Here is a 9,042-nt window from a genome sequence, read left to right as displayed (position 1 = left end):
AGTTTGTGCCAAATCACTGTTATGTGTACACATGCAAATGCAACATTATGATGCAGTTTGTTAAACCACGTGATGATTTTAGTTTCCAAGAACATTATTTTAATCTCTATGTCATTTATATTGTTTATTTTCTGTCTCTTTTACTCACACAAAACTCCCTCCACAAAAGTGAACTCACTTATGAATATTAAATCTTAAATAAAATACCACCAAATTAAAGCAAGGAATGTGTTAAACAGTAACAACAGTGAAAAAGGAGGCATTGATACCAAGAGGAAAATAAAGATGGCTTATTATTTTAAAAACAATTAACATCATATAATAGGTCCAAAGAAAAATACAGGTGTAATTCTTAAAGACATTTGATAAGATTTAATATTATTTATTAGCAAATAAATTAGCAAATATATTACTGTTACCTATATATTTCATTACTATTTCACCTACTAACCTGTAACTTAAAAAAGGCATATATTTTTCATTATCTCTGTGTTTATCTAGTAGATAGCTGTCACTTAATATTTCTGAGATAGCCAATAAGTACATGAGAAGACACCCAACATCATTAATCATCAGGGGAATTCAAATCAAAAGCACAATGAGATAGAACCTCACATCCATTAGAATCTATCACCAAAAAGAAAACAAATAACAAGTGTTTTCAAGGATGTGAAACAAAAGGCAAGCCTCATGCACTGTTGTTGAGAATGTAAATCGGTGCAGCCATTATGGCAAACAGTATGGAGTTTCCTCAAAAATTAAAAATAGATATACCACTTCTGGGTGTTTATCCAAAAAAAATGAAAACACTAACGAAAAGATATATGCATCCTTATGTTTATTATAGCATTATTTGCAATAGCCAAGGTATTTAAACAACCTAAATGTCCATTGATGAATGAATGGATAAAGAAAATATGGTAAATATACACAATGGAATAGTATTTAGCCATTAATAAGAAGGAAATCTCACCATTTGCAACAACACGAATGGACTTTGAGGGTATTACACCAAGTGAAATAAGTCAGACAAAAATTACAAATACCATGTTATCTTATTTATATGTAGAATCTAAAATATTTTTTTTTTTTTAAATGAACCACAGGTTGGTGGTTGCCTAAGGCAGGGCTAGGGGAGGACACAACTAACCAGTGAAAGGGGTGAAAGGTGCAATTTTTTAGTTGTAAAATGAATAAGTCATGAGGATATAATGCACAGCATAATTACTATAGCTAATAATACTGTATTGCTTATTTGAAATCAGCTAAGACAGTGGACCTTGAAAGTTCTTACCACAAGAAAAAAAAATGTGTCACTGTGTATGGTGACAAACTTACTGTGGTAATCATTTTGCAGCATACAATTATCAAATCACTACATTGTACACCTGAAACAAACAATGGTGTCAGTTACACAATCAATCAATCAACCAATCAATAGTATTTCTGGTGAATAAATACCTAACAAAATGTTAATTGAATTTATGATTCAATGTATTAGAAACAAATATAATTTTAACAAGGCTTGTCACATACTTTTCATATTACACACTATAATACATTCTAGAGAAAGAATTTAAATGTCATAATAAAAAAACAATAAATGTACACATGATGAATATGTGCCATTAAAATGGGGAAGATGTTAGGGTGCTTGGGTGGCTCAGTCAGTTAAGCATCTAACTCTTGATTTCAGCTCAGGTCATGATCTCATGAGTTTGAACCCTGCATCAGGCTCTGTGCTGACAGTGCAGAGCATGCTTGGGATTCTGTCTCTACCTCTATCTCTACCTCTATCTCTGCCCCTACCCTACTTGCTCTCTCTCTCAAAATAAATAAATAAACTTAAAAAAAATTTTTTTAATCGGGAAGATGTTTATAAGTATAAAGATAATGGAAGAAGTCACAAAAGAGGGGAATATTATATTTGACTATGTGAAAGCTCAAGGTATAATTACTAAAAAAACAAAACAAACAAGAACACAAAAGGAAAAACAAAAAATAAAAAGTATGTAAAACTAAGAAAAAATATTTTCTCTGCAAATACTAAAAAGGTTAGATACCTTGCATATATAAATCATTCAAACAAATAATAAAAGCTGGACAGATACTCAAAGATAGCAATAGAAAATTCACAAAAGAAGTATTTTAAGACAATAAAATGTGAAAAGTTCAACTGCAATGATCATTGGTTTGATTAATATTTGTTGAAGACCGGCACGTTCCAGACCTGTGATGACAACATTATGTCAGTATTCCACTGTTGTGAAAATGGCATTAAGCAGACCAACAAAAACCTATGTAGTATTCCAAGTGACAATAAGAAACAGAAAGCATTGACTTTTGAAGAGGGAAGGATTGTTATCCAACATGGTGTAAACAGGGTAGACATCCCGAATAAGGTGTGTGCCTGTTATCAATTTCTTGCCTCTCAGCTCTAAGTCCATCATCCTTTGCTCTCCACTGTGCTACTCTACCTCATCCCAGTCTGTTCCTTCCTGGGGTGCTCTGCCTCAGACTGAAAAATAGACAGATATTGCTTTTTTTATAACTATTATTTCACATTTATATAGCATGATATCCTTTATTTATCTCTCATTCTTAAAGCAAATGACAAATCTACTTTTCAAGGATGAAATCTTGCTGTTATTGAGAATATCTTCAATGTTATACTTCAACTCCAAAAACAGAAATGTTCCATACAATAGCAGCAAATACTGTGGTTTTTAAGGTGATTGCACTAATGCAAGTGCATTCATTTTCTTATGCTTGCCATAAAATGAAATTACTGCCTGTGACATCTCGTGATTCAAAAAGTTGGAGACTCAAGCCATTTACATGACTTCCGGTAATAACTCTTTTAAGGCTGTCCAAAAGCAAATTAGCTGATATACGATGCTATTTATTGAAAGAGAAAAAGAAAAGCAAGAAGAAAAAGAAACATCCTTCACTGTCTTTCATTCATTGCATCAATTATGTACACAAAGCAGCATCTTTATCATTTGGTCTCTCCAGACAAAATACATTTTCTCTCTGTAGTTCATTCTGACCACTTCAAATGTTGCTATCATCAACATCTCTTGTTTCAGTTTTTACTCACATATCTGCTTCTGAATGGGGCAAATCATCAGGCAAAGAAGCCAACCAACTGTGTCATCTCAATGACTCATTGTAGATGCTTTTGAAACATCTTAACTATTTCAAGGCATTAGCATTTCTTCACCTTCCTTGTAATTCTCAAGGTCTCTCTTGATGGAGTCCTATGCATTAGTACAAAAAGCAGCTTAAGATCTTCTAGCTTTCTCTTCTCATTTTATATTCCCAGGACTCCATATCAAAATATCTAAGAGGTCTGGGGCACCTGGGTGACTTAGTTAAGTGTCCTTCTCTTAATCTCAGCTCAGGTCTTGATCTCAGGATTGGTCCTGATTTCCAAGCCTCATGTTGGGCTCTGTGCTGGGCATGAAGCCTCCTTAAAAATTACATAAATAAATAAATAAATAAATAAATAAATAAATAAAGTCTGTGAAGTCTAAGAAATTAATAAGGATAGACATATTGAGTTTTCTCAGCTTATTCTTGTGACCAAACTGTACAGGATGAAGCTGTTTATTGTCCTAACTTTCTGCAGGGCAGATGATAAGATCATCACATTGGAACTGGTTGCTTAACATCTTCCAACTATTTTCTTATTGTAAGTATAGGCCTGACGCTTAGGCCTTCCTGAATATTTTCATCTGTACACTCCACTGGCTCTGGTTCACCCATTGTGGAACAGCCTAAACCCCAGCTCTCTGTTTACACTGGTAGGGGCCTTGGCCTCCCTGCCAACATCTAACTCTGGCCTCCTCCTCCAAAAAGAAGCCACTGGTGCTTTTTAAAAATTCCTTTCTTTTACTCACTTTCCACCTCTAGTCTATCAGTAAATCATGTTGGCTTTCCCTGCAAAATCATTCTCAGTTTAATCCATTTTCTTCCATTTCCACTGCTATAAACCTACAAGAAGCCATTATCATCTCATGGCCTGTCACTGAAATAAACCTCTACCTGGTCTCTGCTTTCATCCTTGTCCTCCACCTCCTGATTCATTCTTTATATGGCAGTTGATGAGGGAGTATCCCCCATCCCAACCCTGTCATGGAATATGTGTGATATTCCTCGGACACTCATGGCTACCCAAGAACAAAGAAAAGGGGTTTAGTTGCTTGCCAGGGTGATGTGGGAAACTTAGGCAAATGAAAAATTAATTCCTTACTGCTGATAGCCCACTGACAAGTCCTTGAAACCAGCAGAGTGACCGCTCTCTAAAAGCCCAGTTGCCTCAATGAGAACACTTTGCTAGGGGCAAAAGAGAATCTTAGCTTAACATTATCCCAACCTCGAGGATCCTGTAAGTCTACTTCCTTTATCTCAACTACCCCAAGATACAGGCTGGCAATCATACTCCAAGCTTATGGCCCCCTGATATACATCTGAAGGGTCTCATGACTGAGGTTTTATTAAATGGTAATAAACGGCATTTCCCTACCAACAGCTAGTCCCTCAAGGTCCTAGAAACCTTGCTTCCAAAATACCTTAGAGACTTACTCTATCTCTGACCCCCTCCCAATCTGGGGGTTTAAAATGAGTTAACCTCTCAAGACCCCAGTGCAGCTCCTCCTGCCCATGGGTCCTGACCCCGTGCTTTAATGAAAGCACCTTTTTACACCAAAGACTTATTTAAGAATTCTTTCTAGGCTGTCGGCTCCAGACCACCCCACCATCACCCCAAAACTTCATCTGCAGTTATACCTCAAATTAGTTAATATCATGCTATTCCACTTTCAACAGTCTCTCTTATTTTATAGAATAAATCAAGCCTTTCTTCTTTCCTTCATCTACCATGCTTTCTTCCTCTAGCTTAGGTCTGAGCATAATGACCAAAGCCCAGAATAAAAATATTTTATTGCAACTTAAATCAGTTAGGCATTTTATTCAATTTATAGCAGCATTTTTTTTCATGGAATTCTAAATATCCAAACAATAAAGCTTCATGAGATCAAGAATGAGAGGTAAATTTGAAAAGACTTGTTAAAAGTGTCAGCCATTAAATTTCTGAATAATCACATTTTATAGTAATCAAATTATTAACTTGGAATTATTTCAATAATTGCAAAGAATTTCAATAATTATTTGAACTTTAAGAAGATACAGTATGTATCAGGGCAGGTAGTGCTGGGAATAGGAAAGTGATATGTGCTCAAGAGTAGACAGTGCATTGTTCCAAAATATCACTTTCTCAGTGTATATTTGCCTTCTTTTTGGCCTTTCCCCTTTTTCCCTTTAGTTCTTTTCCTCATATATTTTTCCTTTTCTTTGTTACTTAATGACAGGATTGTGACAATAGAGTCTCAAGCTTTTGTCACTAAATTTAGTCACTCCTCCAATAGTTATGGCTTCCTTACTCTGTGCCAAGCACTGCCTGGGAGCAGGGCCCACGTGGTTTATAAGCAGTCTTTTGAATGATGTCAGGCACATACGGACCACCATATTCATCAATTCATTCATGAATTAATTTGATCAGTAATAATTGCTGATTATAGAAGTCTCTTTAAACTTAAAAAATAATTGCTAATTCTGCATTAGTAATTATTATTATTTTTATTTTAAAGAGATTTCTGTCTACATGAAAGTAGCTTAATAAATCTTGTTGCTATGACCAAGCATCATCTCTTATTGGTTTTTAGTTTACCTGCAGAACTGGAAGTTTCAGATGAAAGTAAGGAGTAGCAATTTATGATCATGGGGAATGGGGCACCACCAGGTAGGAGGTTTATAGTCTTTGGGTCAGGGGGCACCATGGGTATACATAGAAAAACGAATGACATGCAATTGTTGGGTTAATGCCAATAGGAGAGGCAAGAGAGTGTCAGCTCTCACTCATCCTAGTCCTCCACCTCTCCTTTATTCCCCCAACTATCTATCTTTATCTCGACCTCTATGCAATTCCATGTCTCTCATTTTTCTCTTCTGTCAGCCCAAGGCAAAGCTTGGAATTATTGTCAACTCACCTAGATATCTTCTTGTTTAACATTTATTGTATTGCTTTTTTTTTTAATTTTTAACCTTTATTTATTATTGAGAGACAGAGAGACACAGAGCATGAGCAAGGGAGGGGTAGAGAGAGGGCAAGACACAGAATCTGAAGTAGGCTCCAGGCTCTGAGCTGTCAGCACAGAGCCCAATGCGGGGCTCAAACTCACAAACTGTGAGATCATGACCTGAGCTGAAGGCAGTCGCCTAACCCACTGAGCCACCCAGGTGCCCCTATTTTATTGCTTTTTAACTTCAGGCAATTAACCAAAGGACAATTTACAAAAAAATATAAAGACTATAGAAACAATAGGGCAAATTCCTACTGTCACAATTTTTTTTTTTCATTCTCTTCTAGGCTTTTTGCACTCGATTTCCCTTTCCTTTCTATAACGTGAATTCTCTCCCTGCAACTTTCTTGTCAAAGCATTACACAAGTGTAAAAATAAACAAATTGTTTAAAGATTGCAAGTCTCAACTCCACATGTACAATTTGGCATCCAGACTGAGGTAAATTCAACCCTGGGAAGCAATCATGTTTTAAACTTCTTTGTATCTCATGTTAGGGAGTTAGGAGTTTATAATATTTTCTAGAAGGAACCTCAAAAGAAGATGGAGGTCAGGGGTCTCCCAGCTTTGTATAGAACCAAATTATCTTAGCAATATGGAACATAGTGGGGTGCCCAGGTGGCTTAGTAGGTTAAGCATCTGACTCTTGATTTCAGCTCAAGTCATGGGGAATGGGACTCTCAGATCATGGGATTGGGATTTTCTCTCTCTCTCCTTCTCTCTCTGCCCCTCTCCCACTCTCTCTCTCTCTCTCAAAATAAATAAATAAACATTTTTAAAAAGAATAAGGAATATAGGTATGTCACTTAACTCCTCAGTTTTTTCATACTTAAATAAATAGGGTTTGGACTTCATAATTAATATAATAGTCACAGGTTGGGGAAGAAAATTATTCTTATTCTCTCAGGGTTCTTCTAGCTAGTCTGAGAATTGACATGAGACAGATTAACAGCAATAAAAAACAAAATTTAATTATATGTACACAGAGGCCTAATAATGGAATTGAGACCCAAAGAAATGGCCAAGGCATGCAGTTTTGATATATTTTAGACCAAGAAACAATAAATCTGTGAGAAACTGACAGAGCAAAGGTGACTTATGTTGGGAGCTTGGACTGGCAAAAAATCTAAATAGCATTTGAGCTGCAGTAGTAAATTAGTACAAGTACATGGTTTATCAGTATGGGCTTCTCAACTCTGAATTCTCTATCTACGTGGTAAGGATGTCTCTTTATCTCTGGTACTGGAATAGTTCCTTTGACATGGAGATTTATCTTCTGCTTTTTGGAGACAAAGTGGCTGTCAGAGTGTTCTTTCTTCCTGTACTGGCTGTTTCTTCAGTATCTTTTAATTCAGAATATCAATATGCCAAGTGATGCCCTTGGGGGCTGCTCGCCTGTGGCCACTACATACATGATGCTCTCATCATCTACTAAGATGAAAACTGACTCCACGCAGCATTGCCCAGATCAGCCTTAAAAGCAACAGTCAACCCTGGACAACATTATAAAAAGGGAGCTATTTATATGTAGTGTTTTGTTTTGTTTTGTTTTTTAACCAGTACTCTCTGTATCATTTCAGCTGTGTATAAATCTTTCCCTCTAATATCTGACATTTAGGGGTTTTGTATTACAAGGGATAAAACATGAAACCACTTTACGATATAACCTAATATCCTCTATAAAGAAGCCAACAATATTCACTTACACTAACAGTTTTGGTACTATGTTTCCTCTACATTTTACATTTATTTGCATTTTATTTCTTCCTTCTCTCCTTTTCTATGTCACTAGACATTAATTGAACCGATGCTATAAGACAGACAGTATGGTATGTGCTGTGAACATGAGGATAAATGAAATGGTTTCTGCCCTAATACTGCTTGTATCCTTTAAGAAAGACAGGGTTGTTATCAGTTAATGATAATAAAATGTGAAGGAAAAACAGAGTGGGGGGTGTGTTTAGAAACATAGAGGGTGGGGGTTACTAACTATCTAGGAATCCTGGAGAGGTTTCACAAAGAACACCACATTTAATACTGAAGGGTATGAGAGACATTGTTTACCAGTCAAAGAAAGATTGTGTTCTAAGGAGTTAAGGAAGCATTGCCATCAGGGATAAATAAAACAGACTTTGATGAGTTTAAAACAAAGTTTTTAAAAATTTTTTTTAAACGTTTATTTATTTTTGAGAGAGAGAGAGACAGAGCATGAATGGGGGAGGGGCAGAGAGAGAGGGAGACACAGAATCGGAAGCAGGCTCCAGGCTCTGAGCCATCAGCCCAGAGCCCGACGCGGGGCTCGAACTCAAGGACCGTGAGATGGTGACCTGAGCTGAAGTTGGACACTTAACCGACTGAGCCACCCGGGCGCCCCTAAAACAAAGTTTTTAATACTTGTTGCCAAAGGGACTGCCTGCTGGTCTCCCAACATTATAGGGCCAAATATAAGTTGGATGTATATATCCTTGGTTGAAGAAATCTTAAAAATTTGAAGGTAGAAATTACTATGAGAAATTTGAGGAGTAATCAATCGCTTGGGGCAGTGATTGGGCAGACTAATTAAGGAAAGGACTGATAAAAAAGGCCAGAGTCACCAGGCTCAATCCCTCCCTGGGGACTCAAACCATTTGCACAAGAATAGGTAAAATGGTCGGGGGTGGAGAAAATAAGTTTCCAGGACTCCTTGACCACAGAAGTCCCAGGAACTGTGGTCTCAAAGCCCATTGGGGAAGCCCTGACTAGAACTATAATTAGACTGATTGGTTGATAAGATTATGAAAATAAGAATGTTTAAGCAAGTTTTATATAAGGAAGTTGTGTCTCCTTTGCGTGCATGTATTAAGGGAATGGATATTCTGTTATACTGGGGAACAATCCCCTGACCTACTATTGTAAAACCAA

General features: G+C 36.6%; 1 pseudogene; it reads right to left on the bottom strand.

Annotated features, from left to right (window-relative positions):
- Positions 1-2,947: 2,947 nt before the first annotated feature.
- Positions 2,948-3,768, bottom strand: LOC132667936 (mediator of RNA polymerase II transcription subunit 7-like; annotated as a pseudogene).
- Positions 3,769-9,042: the final 5,274 nt, after the last annotated feature.

The sequence above is a fragment of the Panthera onca genome, chromosome B2 (genome assembly GCF_046562875.1).
Source record: "Panthera onca isolate mPanOnc1 chromosome B2, mPanOnc1 haplotype 2, whole genome shotgun sequence".
Taxonomy (NCBI): Eukaryota; Metazoa; Chordata; class Mammalia; order Carnivora; family Felidae; genus Panthera; species Panthera onca.
The sequence above is the reverse complement of the archived record's forward strand: the minus strand, read 5'-3'. Positions and strand labels throughout refer to the sequence as shown.